The 16,450-nt window shown below is 41.6% G+C and overlaps 1 long non-coding RNA gene across 6 annotated transcripts; it reads right to left on the reverse strand.

The window, feature by feature from the left end:
- Window positions 1-10,540: 10,540 nt before the first annotated feature.
- LOC125512658 lies at window positions 10,541-14,033 on the reverse strand. 6 transcript variants are annotated; one of them, XR_007285470.1, is made up of 6 exons: window positions 13,554-14,032; window positions 12,991-13,216; window positions 12,674-12,867; window positions 12,369-12,589; window positions 11,333-11,918; window positions 10,546-11,240 (listed from the first exon to the last, which is right to left on the reverse strand). It is a non-coding gene; the product is annotated as an uncharacterized LOC125512658 (long non-coding RNA). The 6 variants fall into 6 exon arrangements; XR_007285468.1 differs by having other exon boundaries at window positions 10,548-11,240; window positions 12,369-12,602; XR_007285469.1 differs by having other exon boundaries at window positions 10,541-11,240; window positions 11,333-11,852; window positions 12,369-12,867; window positions 13,554-14,033.
- Between the last annotated feature and the right edge of the window lie 2,417 nt (window positions 14,034-16,450).

The raw sequence follows: 16,450 nt of genomic DNA on the forward strand, positions 1-16,450 counted from the left end.
ACTTTGCATCTTTATCATAAAAATACCAAAAATATTATCTTATCATATCTATCAGATATCACTCTCGTAAGTGGCCCTATAGGGATTGACAACCCCTATTTGCGTTGGTTGCGAGGATTTATTTGTTTTGTGCAGGTACGGGGGACTCACGCGTAGCCTCCTACTGGATTGATACCTTGGTTCTCAAAAACTGAGGGAAATACTTACGCTACTTTGCTGCATCATCCCTTCCTCTTCGGGGAAAACCAACGCAGTGCTAAAAGAGGTAGCAAGAAGGATTTCTGGCGCCGTTGCCGGGGAGGTCTACGCAAAAGTCAACATACCAAGTACCATCACATACCCTTATCTCCCGCATTACATTATTTGCCATTTGCCTCTCGTTTTCCTCTCCCCCACTTCACCCTTGCCGTTTTATTCGCCCTCTCTCTCTATCCTCCCTCTCTTTCTCTATTTGCCTCTTTTTGCCCATCTCTTGTTTTCTCGTATGGTTGGAATAGTTATTTGTTTATTACTAAACAGAGAACCTAAGATCTATGGATCCTTATCCACTTGCTAATCTTTTTAAGAGATCCAATTATGATGAACCAATTGCTAGTGAGTTTTGTGCACTAGATTATCTTTATGAAGTTTTGCTTGAAATTTGGGAATCTAAAAATTGTGATGAAGTACCTTATGGAGTGATTCACGATAGATCTTTGAATAAAAAGCATGATTGCAATGATTTTACTATAAACTCTCTTGATGTCAACTGTTCTAATAATATGCAAAACCCTAAGCTTGGGGATGCTAGTTTTGCTATGTCCTCTACTTGTTGCAATGATCATGATTGTGGTGATTCTTCTTATGATCTTGAAAATTTATTTAAGCCCCATGATGAATATGAGATTGATAATAGTGTTTCCAATATTATTGAAAGTGGGTTTGGAAGAGTGTCAACTTTAGGTTCCACTATTTTGGAAGAGTGTCAACTTTGCATGCATATGGACCGTGTTGAAAATATTTTGTGTGATAGCTATTTTGTTGAATTTGCTTATGATCCCACATGCAATTATTATGAGAGAGGAAAATATGGTGGTAGAAATTTTCATGTTACTGAATTACCTCTCGTTATGTTGTGATTGCTATTGTTTCTTTCCGCTTCCTTGCATATGCTAGTTTTTGCTTGCCTTGATAATTTGTTTGCCTATAAGATGCCTATGCATAGGAAGTATGTTAAAATTAGATGTGTTTGTCACGTGTTTTATGATGCTCTCTTTATGCTTCAATTCTTGTTTTTCATGTGAGCATCATTAAAATTATCAATGCCTAGCTTTAAGGATTTAAAGAAAAGCGCTTGTTGGGAGACAACACAATATTTATCCTTGATGTTATTGAATAAATAATTTATTTAGCCTCTGTTTTGGTTGTGATTTTTGTGTTTAATTAGTGTTTGTGCCAAGTAGAACCGTTGGGAAGACTTGGGGAAAGTCTTGTTGAACTTGCTGTAAAAAACAGAAACTTTAGCACTCACGAGAACTGCTTTCATTTTTATTTGGAAAGTGATATTTAGTTAATTATTTTTCCAGATGATTAATAGATAAATTCCTCACGTCCAGAAATTTATTTTAGAATTTTTGGGGTTCCAGATCTTGCGCTAGCTACAGATTACTACAGACTGTTCTGTTTTTGACAGATTCTGTTTTGCGTGTGTTGTTTGCTTATTTTGATGAATCTATGGCTATTAAATTAGTTTATAAACCATAGAGAAGTTGTAATACAGTAGGTATAACACCCATATAAATAAAGAATGAGTTCATTACAGTACCTTGAAGTGATCTTTTATTTTCTTTCGCTAACGGAGCTCACGAGATTTTCTACTTTAAGTTTTGTGTTGTGAAGTTTTCAAGTTTTGGGTAAAGATGTGATGGATTATGGAACAAGGAGTGGCAAGAGCCTAATCTTGGGGATGCCCATGGCACCCCCAAGATAATCTAAGGACACGTAAAAGCCAAAGCTTGGGGATGCCCCGGAAGTCCTCCCCTCTTTCGTCTACTTCTATCGGTAACTTTACTTGGAGCTATATTTTTATTTACCACATGATATGTGTATTGCTTGGAGCGTCTTATATGATTTGAGTCTTTGCTTGTTAGTTTACCACAATCATCCTTGCTGTACACATCTTTTGAGAGAGCCATGCATGATTTGGAATTTGTTAGAATACTCTATGTGCTTCGCTTATATCTTTTGAGTTATATAATTTTGCTCTAGTGCTTCACTTATATCCTTTAGAGCACGGTGGTGGATTTGTTTTATAGAAACTAGTGATCTCTCATGCTTCACTTAGATTATTTTGAGAGTATTAAATAACATGGTAATTTGCTTAAAATCCTAATATGCTTGGTATGCAAGATTAATAATAAAACTTTCTTATGAGTGTGGTGAATACTATGAGAAGTTTGATACTTGATAATTGTTTTGAGATATGGAGATGGTGATATTAAAGTCATGCTAGTTGAGTAGTTGTGAATTTGAGAAATACTTGTGTTGAAGCTTTTGATTCCCGTAGCATGCACGTATGGTGAACCGTTATGTGATGAAGTCGGAGCATGATTTATTTATTGATTGTCTTCCTTATGAGTGGCGGTCGGGGACGAGCGATGGTCTTTTCCTACCAATCTATCCCCCTAGGAGCATGCGCGTAATACTTTGCTTTGATAACTTGTAGATTTTTGCAATAAGTATATGAGTTCTTTATGACTAATGTTGAGTCCATGGATTATACGCACTCTCACCCTTCCACCTTTGCTAGCCTCTCTAATACCGCGCACCTTTCGCCGGTATCATACACCCACCATATACCTTCCTCAAAATAGCCACCATACCTACCTATTATGGCATTTCCATAGCCATTCCGAGATATATTGCCATGCAACTTTCCACCATTCCATTTATGACACACTCCATCATTGTCATATTGCTTAGCATGATCATGTAGTTGACATAGTATTTGTGGCAAAGCCACCGTTCATAATTCTTTCATACTTGTCACTCATGCACCATTGCATATCCCGGTACACCACCGGAGGCATTCACATAGAGTCATATTTTGTTCTAAGTATCGAGTTGTAATTGTTGAGTTGTAAGAAAAATAAAAGTGTGATGATCATCATTATTAGAGCATTGTCCCAAGTGAGGAAAGGATGATGGAGACTATGATTCCCCCACAAGTCGGGATGAGACTCCGGACGAAAAATAAATAAAAGAGGCCAAAGAAGCCCAAATAAAAAAGAGAAAGAAAAGAGGCCATAAAAAAAGAAAAGGCCCAAAACAAAATAAAAAATGAGAGAAAAAGAGAGAAGGGACAATGTTACTGTCCTTTTACCACACTTGTGCTTCAAAGTAGCACCATAATCTTCATAGTAGAGAGTCTCTCATGTTATCACTTTCATATACTAGTGGGAATTTTTCATTATAGAACTTGGCTTGTATATTCCAATGATGGGATTCCTCAAAATTGCCCTAGGTCTTCATGAGCAAGCAACTTGGATGCACACCCACTTAGTTTCTTTTTGAGCTTTCATATACTTATAGCTCTAGTGCATCCGTTGCATGGCAATCCCTACTCACTCACATTGATATCTATTGATGGGCATCTCCATAGCCCGTCGATACGCCTAGTTGATGTGAGACTATCTTCCCCTTTTTGTCTTCTCCACCACCACCACTCTATTCCACCTATAGTGCTATATCCATGGCTCACGCTCATGTATTGCGTGAAGATTGAAAAAGTTTTGAGAATGTCAAAAGTATGAAACAATTGCTTGGCTTGTCATCGGGGTTGTGCATGATTTAAATATTTGGTGTGGTGAAGATAGAGCATAGCCAGACTATATGATTTTGTAGGGATAACTTTCTTTAGCCATGTTATTTTGAGAAGACATAATTGCTTTGTTAGTATGCTTGAAGTATTATTATTTTCTATGTCAATATAAACTTTTTTCTTGAATCTTTAGGATCTGAATATTCATACCACAATTAAGAAGAATTACATTAAAATTATGCCAAGTAGCACTCCGCATCAAAAATTCTGTTTTTATCATTTACCTACTCGAGGACGAGCAAGAATTAAGCTTGGGGATGCTTGATACGTCTCCAACGCATCTATAATTTTTGATTGCTCCATGCTATATTATCTACTGTTTTGGACATTATTGGGCTTTATTATCCACTTTTATATTATTTTTGGGACTAACCTATTAACCGGAGGCCCAGCCCAGAATTGCTGTTTTTTGCCTGTTTTAGGGTTTCAAAGAAAAGGAATATCAAACAGAGTCCAAACGGAATGAAACCTCTGGGAACGTGATTTTCTCACCGAATACAACTCAGGAGACTTGGACCCTACGTCAAGCCAACTAACAGGAGGCCACGAGGTAGGGGGTGCGCCTGCCCCCCCCCCCCAGGCGCGCCCTCCACCCTCGTGGGCCCCCTGTTGCTCCACCGACGTACTTCTTCCTCCTATATATACCCACGTACCCCCAAACGATCAGAACAGGAGCCAAAACCCTAATTCCACTGCCGTAACTTTCTGTATCCACGAGATCCCATCTTGGGGCCTGTTCCGGAGCTCCGCCGGAGGGGGCATCGATCACGGGGGGCTTCTGCATCAACACCATAGCCTCTCCGATGAAGTGTGAGTAGTTTACTTCAGACCTATGGGTCCATAGTTAGTAGCTAGATGGGTTCTTCTCTCTTTTTGGATCTCAATACAATGTTCTCCCCCTATCTTGTGGAGATCTATTCGATGTAATCTTCCTTTTGCGGTGTGTTTGTTGAGACCGATGAATTGTGGGTTTATGATCAAGTCTATCTATGAACAATATTTGAATATTCTCTGAATTCTTTTATGTATGATTGGTTATGTTTGCAAGTCTCTTTGAATTATCAGTTTGGTTTGGCCTACAAGATTGATCTTTCTTGCAATGGGAGAAGTGCTTAGCTTTGGGTTCAATCTTGCGGTGTCCTTTCCCGGTGATAGTAAGGGCAGCAAGGCACGTATTGTATTGTTTCCATCGAGGATAACAAGATGGGGTTTTCTTCATATTGCATGAGTCTATCCCTCTACATCATGTCATCTTGCTTAAGGCGTTACTCTGTTTTTAACTTAATACTCTAGATGCATGCCGGATAGCGGTCGATGAGTGGAGTAATAGTAGTAGATGCAGGCAGGAGTCGGTCTACTTGTCTCGGACGTGATGCCTATATACATGATCATACCTAGATATTCTCATAACTATGCTTAATTCTGTCAATTGCTCAAAAGTAATTAGTTCACCCACCGTAGAATACTTATGCTCTCGAGAGAAGCCACTAGTGAAACCTATACCCCCCGGGTCTATCTCTCATATTAATCTCATACTACTTAGTTATTTACTTTGCCTTTATTTTACTTTGCATCTTTATTATAAAAATACCAAAAATATTATCTTATCATATCTATCAGATCTCACTCTCGTGAGTATTAGGCTCGCCTATTGTGGGTACAGAATGAACATGATGAATGCACTCGCCTATTGTGGGTACATGACTCTGAAGAATGCAGTCCACACTGACCTAACAAAGCAGTGCACACCGTATATTAGAAAAGAATACGTAAGAGGAAAAACACTAAAAAAATCGACCAGCATGTAGTGTACAAAAATGCACCTGCATATGTAGTGCGGAATGTGTGCACATGCAGTACACAAACCTGATGAATGCAGTGCAAAATGATTTACTAAGCAGTGCATGACCTATACTAGAAAAATACGTAAGCGGAAAAATATAAAAAAATTGACCAACCAGGTGCAACCAGGCCCCAACCAGTGTCGTAGTAAGTCTGCACCCACAATAGGCGAGTCCATTCTGAGCCACGATTCATGGGGCCGGGCACACATGCGCCCACAGGTTAGAGAGGATAGAGTTGTGAGCACCATGTATAAGTGCCCAAAAAAGTAACCAGAGGAGTTCGAGACCGTTGCCTAGCCAGGGCTTATAAATAGGTTCGGCGCTCTCGGCGGGCGAGGTGGGACTAAACATTAGCGCGCGCGCACAGCGCACCGGGAACTAGTCGTGCAGGCAGGACTACTTGGGCTGAATGCATTTTTGCTCCCAACACAGCCCCAACACGCAAAAGCGAGGCCGCTGAAAATAAAAACATTCCCACATACCATGAAAAACCATGGCCCAATAAAAATGTAAACAATAACTAGAAAAATAAAAAACAAACACAATCCACGCATTCTCTAGTTTGTTGTAATACGACAATGCAGTTCACTAGATTCAAGTAAGCTGTGTTGTTCCTTCTCAAATGCATTCGCGTAGACTAAATCAGAATCAATCCACCACCTAACACCAACCACAATTTATTACTTTCGTTGCTCAATTGGGTGCATAAAACATATCCATTCGTGCTCCAGACTCACACAAATCCTCCTGCCGTTCCTCTTTTTCCTCAAACCATATATCTAGGGTTCCGCCCATCCCCAACTGTTCTCTGAAATTCCACTAAACCCACCATGGACTGTTCGTGCGGGTTCTTGGCAAGGATGGCCCTGGTAGAGGACACATGCTTGTACGCAGACGGTCTAGAGCTCACCGACGTCAAGTGGCGCAGCATGCTCAGGTGCCTGATGATACCCAACAGGGGGCTTCGGGCACCATTTTTTCATCGCCTCACATCCATAGACCTGCAGGAAAGTTGGGTATGTTTTTCCCCTCACAATTTTTGACATAAAATAGGCTGCAAATCCACATCTAAATTTATATTTCCATAAATTTTCTTAGTAGTATCAACAATAGAAAAAGATATGTGTTGTTGTTCAGATTTGTCATTTATTAATTCTAGATAGGTCTATCTACTTTTCTTTAGTACCACACCAGGTATAGAACACTAGTTAGATCAGAACCCCAAGACACAAACTGCAACACAGATCTATTAAACCTCATTTTTGTTCGTGTGTAGTTCTCTTATTAATAGAATGTATATGTTCTAGTGCAAACATCTTATAGTATAATATATATTCTACTAAAACTAGAGGTCAATTTCGTATATAAGTTTGTTCATACATTGCAATTTCTTTATTCAAAAGAAGTCATGTATATGTACATATTTAAGTCAACATTTGGTATGAAGTTTACTTATAAAATTTGATGTTTACTTAAAAATATTCTTTTTCCATGCATGCCAAAATACAGAAACTACCATCCACAATAAGGTTTCCTGCTCCGAGTTCAGGAAAGGTTACTTTGGAGACACAACACAAGAATGGGTATGCAAACATGCAAGCTCACTACCACATTGACTCTGAAGAGTGCATCAACATAACTACTGACTGGAAAGATTTCATCTCCCAAAATGGCTTTGAGGCTAGAGAAGTGGCCATGGTGTTTTTCTACAAAGAAGAACACCCTGAAGTTTACAATATTTGCACTGTAGGTTATCTAGGATAAAGCAAGCCATTTGTGGCATATTCTAATGCTTTGTTTATGTTGTATGCTTTTAAAGTTATGTCCATCAGAAGGCTTGAATGGTGCCTTTTTAAAGTATGCAACCTCATCTGCATCATTTTATCACCCTTTTAGACAAGTTGCTGCTGACAGAAATGCAGTTCTCTAATACACATAGTAGGGTCCTTATATGAAAAAATGCAGTACTCTAAACAATAACAATGCAATGCCAATGGTCGAAAACTTTTTAGTTAACCTATGCTATTCAATAGAATTCTCATGGTATGGAGTTCAGAAGAATTTACATAAATAGCAAAAATAGCAGCATAACTATTTTGATAATGTAGTACAAAAGTGCATACTTTGCAGTTCTCTGAAACACAGAATGCAGTTTGAGAAAAAAGAAAAATCTCATAAGCTGTCATGCCCACTATAATACAGTTACATTGAAATCCACTACTTAAGAAAATGCAGTACACTACAAACATATGACAGAACTTCAAAAATAAAATCAAAGCAGTACAGGTCCAAACATGTACGAGACTAACAAAGGTGCCAATTCCACTCGCAGTTTGGTGGCCAAAAAACTGCGCAACCACTCAAATTTGAACAATTACCCACAAAAAAAAACATCAAACCCACGACCACTATGGTTAATAACATGCGCTATTCTCTAAAAAAGCACACCAAAAATACGAACATTATAGGCGCAATACAGTGAATTCAAAAAGACAAACTAATTAAAAGATTCAAAATGCATCGACGCACAAAATCCAAAAAAACAACAAGAACAGATGAGCGGACGAAGCTCATACGCCCAGATAATTGATTTGGCAGAAATTGAAAACTAACTCCTAAAAATTAGACAAATTTTAGAGTAAACGGTCCGATTAAAATGAACGCAATCAAAGAATTCCTACTAACAAACAACACCCGAGCACGAAAAAATCGCATCCGACGCGAACACGAAAAAACAGAGAAAGCTCGTTTGCCAAATTGCTCGATTTGCAAAGATTTTAGTCGCTTTTCCTGTAAATTACAAAGAATAAAGGTCAAAAGAGATCCAGAAACAAACTAAATCATCTCGCAACACCCGACTCCACGAAGAACACACGGGCAGACTGCCAAAAAATGAAGCAGTTCTCCCATGAAGCATTGCAGTGCTCACCGTAAAAAAGATGCAGTGCGCTTCTATTGAGCGTGCAATTCGGAAGTGTTATCAGAATAACTATTCTACTAATATAGCAGAATAGACCGGCTGTATATATATATATATATATATATATATATATATATATTAGTGTGGATTATTTATCATCCGGGGACTATGCCACCCCTCTAGGTGGTAGTGCCACCCCATGGTATCTCCATTCAATGAAGCCTTGTGATCCATGTAAACACTATGCTATAGTTATTCCTCCATCTGGATTCAGGTAAGTTATTCATCACTCACACTATTCATCACTTATGCTATTCTGCACCTTGACGAATAACTTATGCACCATGAGTGATTAATAGACTTTACTATATATTCTGCACCCCGAAGAATAACTTATGCTATTCTACACTCATGCTTAGTTTAGCATTACTATATATATCTATACCTACTATTAAAGGGAGGTGATATTCTTGGTTTCGTCCCACTTCGTTTAGTTCCACTTCAACTCATTTTACTTGTACGCTATGTTGTTTCATTACTTGCCACCCATTTTGGCCCAACGGAGGAAGCCCACCTGACGGTGCACTATGGCCCACGTCCGGAGAGCTGGCAAAAAATAAAATAGCCAATAGCAGGGTTGGCAAAATGTAAAATAGCCAATAGAAGGGTTCAGTCTCATAACCCACCAACCGGCCATCTGACCGAGCTAGACTATTGAAGGGAGGTGATATTGTTGGTTTGGTCCCGCTTTGTTTGGTCCCACCTCAATTAATTGATATTCTTGGTATCATCCCTCTTCGTTTGGTCCCACTTCAATTAATTTCACATACGCTATTTGGTTTCGTTTCGTTACTTGCCACCTGTTTTGGCCCAACGGAGGAAGCCTATCTGACGGCGCAATGTGGCCCACGTCCAGAGAGCTGGCAAAAATTAAAATAGCCAATGGATGGGTTTGATCTCATATATAACCCGCCAATCAGCCACACATAGTTTGTCCAACCGACCCATCTAGAGATATGAGAGAATTTTTTTTCTCCCGTTGCAACGCACGAGCCTTTTTGCTAGTGTATGTAGATATATAGTAACGCTAAACTAAGCATGAGTGTAGAATAGCATATTCTACACCCAATATATATATATATTTTTTACATAGTAGGGTAATTTGTCAAAAATATAAGGTAGGGTAATTTGTCAATCCCTTCGTTGGATCATGTTATATTACTATATTTTACATAGTGTATTACTTATATTTTTGTTCCATTATATAAGGTATATATAAGGTAGTGTATCACTATATATATATATATATATATATTTATATTTATATATTTGTTCCATTATAGTGGTGCTCCACTATTTATTTCCAATTTTGTCATAACATTTACACCGTTAAAAGCTTAGTGAGCCTTAACTAGTTCTGTGGCAACCTATTGTAGACACAGTTTTACCTATATATATGTGCGTGTGTGTATGTGTATATATATATAGTGATACTATTCATCACCCAGGGTGCAGAATAAGTTATTCTTCATCCGAGGTAATCATACGATCATTTCATCATTAAATTACGTTTGGAATTCAAATAGTTACATTCCTATTAATTCACTACGTAAAATTTGGCATAAAAAAATAAAAATATAGGTCATAAGACAAGAAAATTTGCAGTTTATGTGTATTTTACACTATTTTTTTACGTTTGTAATTTTACATAACATAAAATATTTTTTACGACGATTATATATTTTCTTATGGTCTCTTTTTATATATATATATATATATATATATATATATATATACTAGTAAATATGCCCGTGCATTGCTACGGGCGTTGTCCAAACCATGAATCACAAGCCCGTGTGTTGCAACACTTACAAAATAAATAAGAGTTCGTATTCATTAGTTTATCTGTCTTCGTGCACTTCTCAGTTATAGCTTGTAGTCCATCTGCTTCTGTCTCATCTTAGATTATATTCAGTGAAAAAATATTGGCCAATGCTATTATGAACATGCAACGCTAATCTTTTTTAAAGGAAAATGACATTATTTCTATATGTATGTGTAACTGGCCTATAAAGTTTCACCAGATACAGACTGCAAAATGAAAAATATAACTTATCAATCAAGCTGATTAATCCTGACAAATATATGCAACTTCCATAGATTATACAGGAATTGATCAAATTTTATTATTGGATTTGGATCAAAATAAACTACCTTGGTTTCCCGAAAAGAAACAAACTTCCTTCGAAGTGCAGAATTACCAAGAAAGCTAAGATGTGATCATGCAATATGCGAGTCTGCGTCGTGAGTCATTAGAGTTGGCAACACTTGCAGACTAAGAGCTAGAAAATACCATGAAAATGACAGAAGATAGTAGTATGACAAGAATGGGTCAGTTTGTTGTAGGTTGTTCAGCCAAAGTAATTTATTTACTCCATAATTGTATCCATTATTTTTCGTCGTCTTCTCAACAAAAATTAAAGCAACTTTCCTGGTTCCAAGGTAACTCCTTATGAAGACTCGAGGAAGGTGCACAACCAATCTCTCCACTGCAGGCTCACGACCATGTATATTGAAAGCAAACATATGGCAGTATGCTTCGCAAGCAGAAAGATATCTGACAAAGTGGAAGGAATTGGGAAAACCAATGGTTATCAATAGCAGGAATCAATACGAAATAAATAAAGACATAAGAAACAGAATTATTACCTGCACTCAACAAATTTTAAAATTTCATTTCTTCTAGTTGCCACACCAAGGGCAACAAATGCTCAACATTCGACCATAGGTTGAAACCTTATGCGAGCAACATCATGGCCCTTAGTGAGATACTGGAACAAATATTTGAGCAAATTTGTCTTGTTGCACCACTCAACATTAATGTGCACTTAGAATCTTTTAAGAAGTTGTAAGCAGTGCGCCACTACCCATCGATTATCCAGCTTAACAGTACCCTTGTTCCTCACATAGTAACCCAAATCATGTCTATGATATATGATATATAGGAAAGCCTCTATCATCAAGTGATGTCTGCTCATTAAAATCTTTGGGAAATCTTTTGGAACACAATCCATCTTTCATACATGCACACTTTACTTTGTATTCTCCACATGGACCGTGAACCATAAATTAATCCATAAGAGCATAACCCAGGGCTCAACCAAAGGTTCAGGTATCTCAGCTGAAATCAAACCATCTATGAAGGAGGCCGAAGGTTCATGATTGTTCCCTATAAGCCGAATTGAAGTATGAGTATGAGTCAACCCTCTATTCTGGAATTCCACCATGTATAAATCTTGATAACCGAAAAATAGAGGAAGAGAAATAGATGGACAAAGTTAGATTATGTAAATGAAAAGATTAAAACAAAGCAGGGGAAAATCAGTATGTAAATAACTTACATGCTTGAATTCCACCATGTATAAATCAGTATGATTATGCAATTTTTTAATTACATTGGGAAATACCAAAAACACCTACTTAAGAGTTAATTTGCTGAATTTTGCCTTCTGCAACTCTCAGTGGAACTGAATATTAGAGGGGGAAATTTTAATCAAAGATAAGATGAACATGTCATTAATTTAGGTGAGCTCTTTTCTATACAGAACTGATTGCTCCAAAAAATATTATAAACCTTATATTAGTGCATAAAAAATATTATGAGGTCTATAATGAAACTGAAATAACGTGATCAAAAACTAAATTGTGTAATTAAAATGCTAGGTCTGGGGCCTAGGGAACTCACCACAAAAATGAGCTTATTCTGTTTCACCCTTGTCTCACTCTGAATCAATAGATTGAACAGTTAATCTTCATTCTTGTACCATGAAGACATACATGTTGATCATCCATGATGTATTGAAAGATAGTGATGCTTTCTTCACCAAAGAAACCAATCACGGGTAGGATAGAGAGGAAAAAACCTGTCACACAATCTACTCCAGCACAGTGGCTGCTCAGTCCTTCCTGTCAAGACCCTCTAGAAGGATTGATGAAGCGATCAAATTGTCAGTAGAAAACAAAAACAATGGGTAGTTGTCTAGTACGTACCTGTAGAAGCCGCAAATGCCGAGGTGAGCAAGCGAACCCACGGAGAGAAGCACTAGGACCACGACGGGGTGTTATTTCCATTGCTCTCCCCCTCTCTCCATTAATAGAACATTGATAGAACGATTACTAAAATCTTCCTGCTATGGAGGTCAAGCTGGATACAAACTCCTTTTCTGCAGCTGGACATGTTTTTTCTAAGAAAGCAGAAAAGGGTGACCAAAATGTAATATCAAACGATTACTAAAACTAAAGCATGGCTACACACATACACAATGAACTAATCTAGTTGACAGGTAACGTGCGAGCATGATTCTTACGCTGAGATGGAGCGGATGATTGTGGGAGCTTTGCATCAGGGTGTCATCAACTTCGAGACCACAGGAGGCAGAGGCTAGTGGGAGAGCAAGCAACACGTGGCTAGAGTAAGGAGCTGCAACACACCAGAGTAGGCAGAGGCGGCTCCAGTAGAGATGTCACGAGCAGGGGCCGACGGTCGTGAGAGACATTGGTTGCATAATTCGCCACCACCACAACTTCTTCCCTCTGGTGCAAAATTCACAACAATGAGATCAATATTTTTAGAGTAGTAGGCCAAAGCTAGATGCACCACAGATAAGAGAGAGGGAACAACAAATTACAAGGATGGTTTTGGTATGGATTCACAGAAGAACCTAATAAAATACCATGACATCATACTGCTCAAAATTCAGAAATTCATTCAATTCATGCACTCCAGAGGATGATCCATCACTACATCGAATAAATCTACCCAAGAATGATTTTACCAACTAAAGAAGCATGTTCTAGATCAAAATTTCAGGCACGAGATGTCAAACACAGCAAACTGGCTGTTCAACCCAAATCTAAAAATGAAACACACCTCTATCGAATCTCAGGCTAGCGTACTCCTTAGCCTTGCCTAGCAAGCCCGTCGGCCAGTCAGTGGAGCCACCATCACCGGCGACTGCCTCCCTCACCCTGCGTGTGCCCCTTCTCCTTCTCCTTTCTTCCTCTGTTTCCTCTCTCCCTCGGGCCCTTCTCTTTCCTTATCTGGATGAGCAGGACGCCACTGGCACCGGAACAAGCCGCCAAATCGGTCGACGCCACGCCAGGATCTACCTGTCTTCCTCGCGCCGCCACCGCGCCTCGCATCGCCTGCCGGCCGCCTGCCCGTTCCCGCGGGTTAGGCATCTATATCGGGTTGGGGGAGGGGAGGGAGCGAGGAGGATGGTGTTGGTCGCCTCCAGTGCGAGGCGAGGTCGAGCGGCGGGGTGGCCTACGCCGGTGCCAATCGAGGCGATGCGGTGGGGGCGATGCAGCACCTGTTCGGGACCTTTTTTTTCTATTGCGAATCGTTATTTCACTTAGGGACGTGAGTGCAGGCTGAATACCTAAAACCGTGATTCCAAATTAGTACCATCTCATTTATATTACGATTTTGTCTGTATAAATCGTAAAAGCGTATTATAACATGAGAAGAAAGCGCATTGTGACGGTGAATCCGACAAAGTCAATCCGTACTTTATTATTAGGGAAAGATATATATACACACACACAATAATCGAACGTCGTGATGGTTCGACCATCCCGTTTGATCCCCCCGCCTTGTACGAGGGTGCCTCGATGGCATGCAGTAAAAAAAAGGTTGCACCCGCACGCACAAGAAGCCCGAAAAATCAGCACACGATCCCACACATCGTGGCTCAATTTTTTTGAGAGAGAATAAACCGTCCCCACACATACACGTCCTGCGCCCACCTCTCCCTGAGCCCTCGCTCCCGATCTCGTCCCTCTCCTGCCAAATATTGTCGCCGCCAGAGAGAGGAAGGAGGGCAGCGGATTCACCAAGGAGTAGGGGGTGCCTCGCTCGCTTCTGCTGACCACCGCCACCTCCACCACCGTGACGCCGCAGCGGACGCGGTGAGTCCCAAGCCGCAGGACACTATACGCGGCCACCCCGTCGCAGCGACAGGAAGAGCAGGGCCGCGGGAGCCGGCGACGGCTCCGGCCGGCCCCGAACCTGACCTCTGCCCCTAGGCGAGCTCTGGGTCCGCCGCCCCGTAATCCGCTCGAGTCGTGCCTAACGCCATGGTTTATTGCAGGTGGAGGTGGAGTACGTGCCGGAGATGCCCGACCTCGGCGCCGACGACCCCCTCCCCCTCGGCGCCTTCGCGGCGGCCCCCGCTGATGAAGCTATGTACCTAGGGTAGGGTCATGGAGCTGTCCAAACTGCCCTACCCAAGGACATCTCTAGAAGAAATCACTTTTCAATCGACTTGGAAGTGTTCCACTCGACAGACTCGGAGACACTCGGCCAAGAAGCGATCACTCGACCAAGACCAAACCACTCGACGGCCAGGAGACCTAAAGGCACTCTGCACGCTAACGGCCAGTTATTAAGTAGCTTTTATGATCATCATAGCACTTTAATAAGGGCGTTACCAGTAACTAAGGGCCAGAGGGGTCCGGCGAACTCTATATAAGCCACCCCCTCCTCACTGTAAAGGGTTCGCACCCCTGTAATTCATACACGCATAATCCAGTCGACCGCCTCCGGGCTCCGAGACGTAGGGCTATTACTTCCTCCGAGAAGGGCCTGAACTCATAAACCTCGTGTGCTTACAACTTCTCCATAGCTAAGATCTTGCCTCTCCATACTTACCCCCCTACATTACTGTCAGACTTAGAACCACGACAGTTGGCGCCCACCGTGGGGCAGGTGTTTTAGCGATTTGTTGGAGGAGTTGCGATCTTTTCCGATCCGAATAATCATGGTTTCCGGCGGAGTTTTGGTGGAGGGCCGCGAGATCCGTCTCGGCGCGCTCACGCTCATCGCCGACGACTCCGCTTGGCTTCAGGAGGCTCCGCTCGACGTGGACGCGCTCCCTGTTCGCGGGGCGACGCACTTTCACGTGTGCGTCCGCGGCATCCTTTTGCGGCAACCGTCGACCCACTATCGGTCGGCTCCTATGCTGTCCTCCCTCCCTGTTTCCCGCCGGCGCAAGCGCTCCGGTCGGTCGAGACTTCAGCGGTGGGTGAGACACGCGGTGGCATGCCAGTCGGCCACCCCTCAAGTCGTGGCGATCGAGCCCGACGAATCCCTCTACGACCTGTTCGATCTGTCGACTGGCTCTACAGAGACCGCATCCGAGTGCGACAACAATGATCCGGCGATGGAGGTTCTGATGGTCAATGGACCGCCCAGTCCTCCCGGTTTTCCCCGCACCGACGGAGGCACGGGTGGAGGCGACCCGTCGCGTCCCCATGAGGAATATCTCCCCGAGCCTCTCACGTCGTTGCAGAGAGAAGAACTTCATTGCCGGAACATGGATGCGCTGCACACTCCTATCATCGGAGAAACCCCCGAGGCTCGTGCCTTGGAGGACGCGCGCCTGGCAAACTTGGCCGAGCGCACTCGACTGGAGAACCTCCAGCGAGCATTCGACGAGCGTGCGCGACAACGGGTTCCCGAATCTAGTCGACGTCAGCTCTTCCCGCCCCTGCAGGTATATCGAACTCTGATTCAGAATTTAGCAGCTGCAGCCCGTATAGCAGAGTCGATTCAGCCTTCCCAGTCGGAGGCTGGCAGAGGCATGCTGCAGATCAGAGCGTTACTCCAGGCAGCAGAAGATCAGAATTTCGCTGTTTCTCAGTCACGGAACAGGATTCACAGCAGATCCGTTGCTGCAGACACAGTCCAGTCGGCTCATAGCCCAAGATCGCCCCCGAGGCGTGAGGGATGTGGAGACCGGCGTAATCAGCACGGGAACCATGAGC

This window comes from Triticum urartu, chromosome 6 (assembly GCF_003073215.2).
Source record: "Triticum urartu cultivar G1812 chromosome 6, Tu2.1, whole genome shotgun sequence".
In the NCBI taxonomy this organism is placed as follows: Eukaryota; Viridiplantae; Streptophyta; class Magnoliopsida; order Poales; family Poaceae; genus Triticum; species Triticum urartu.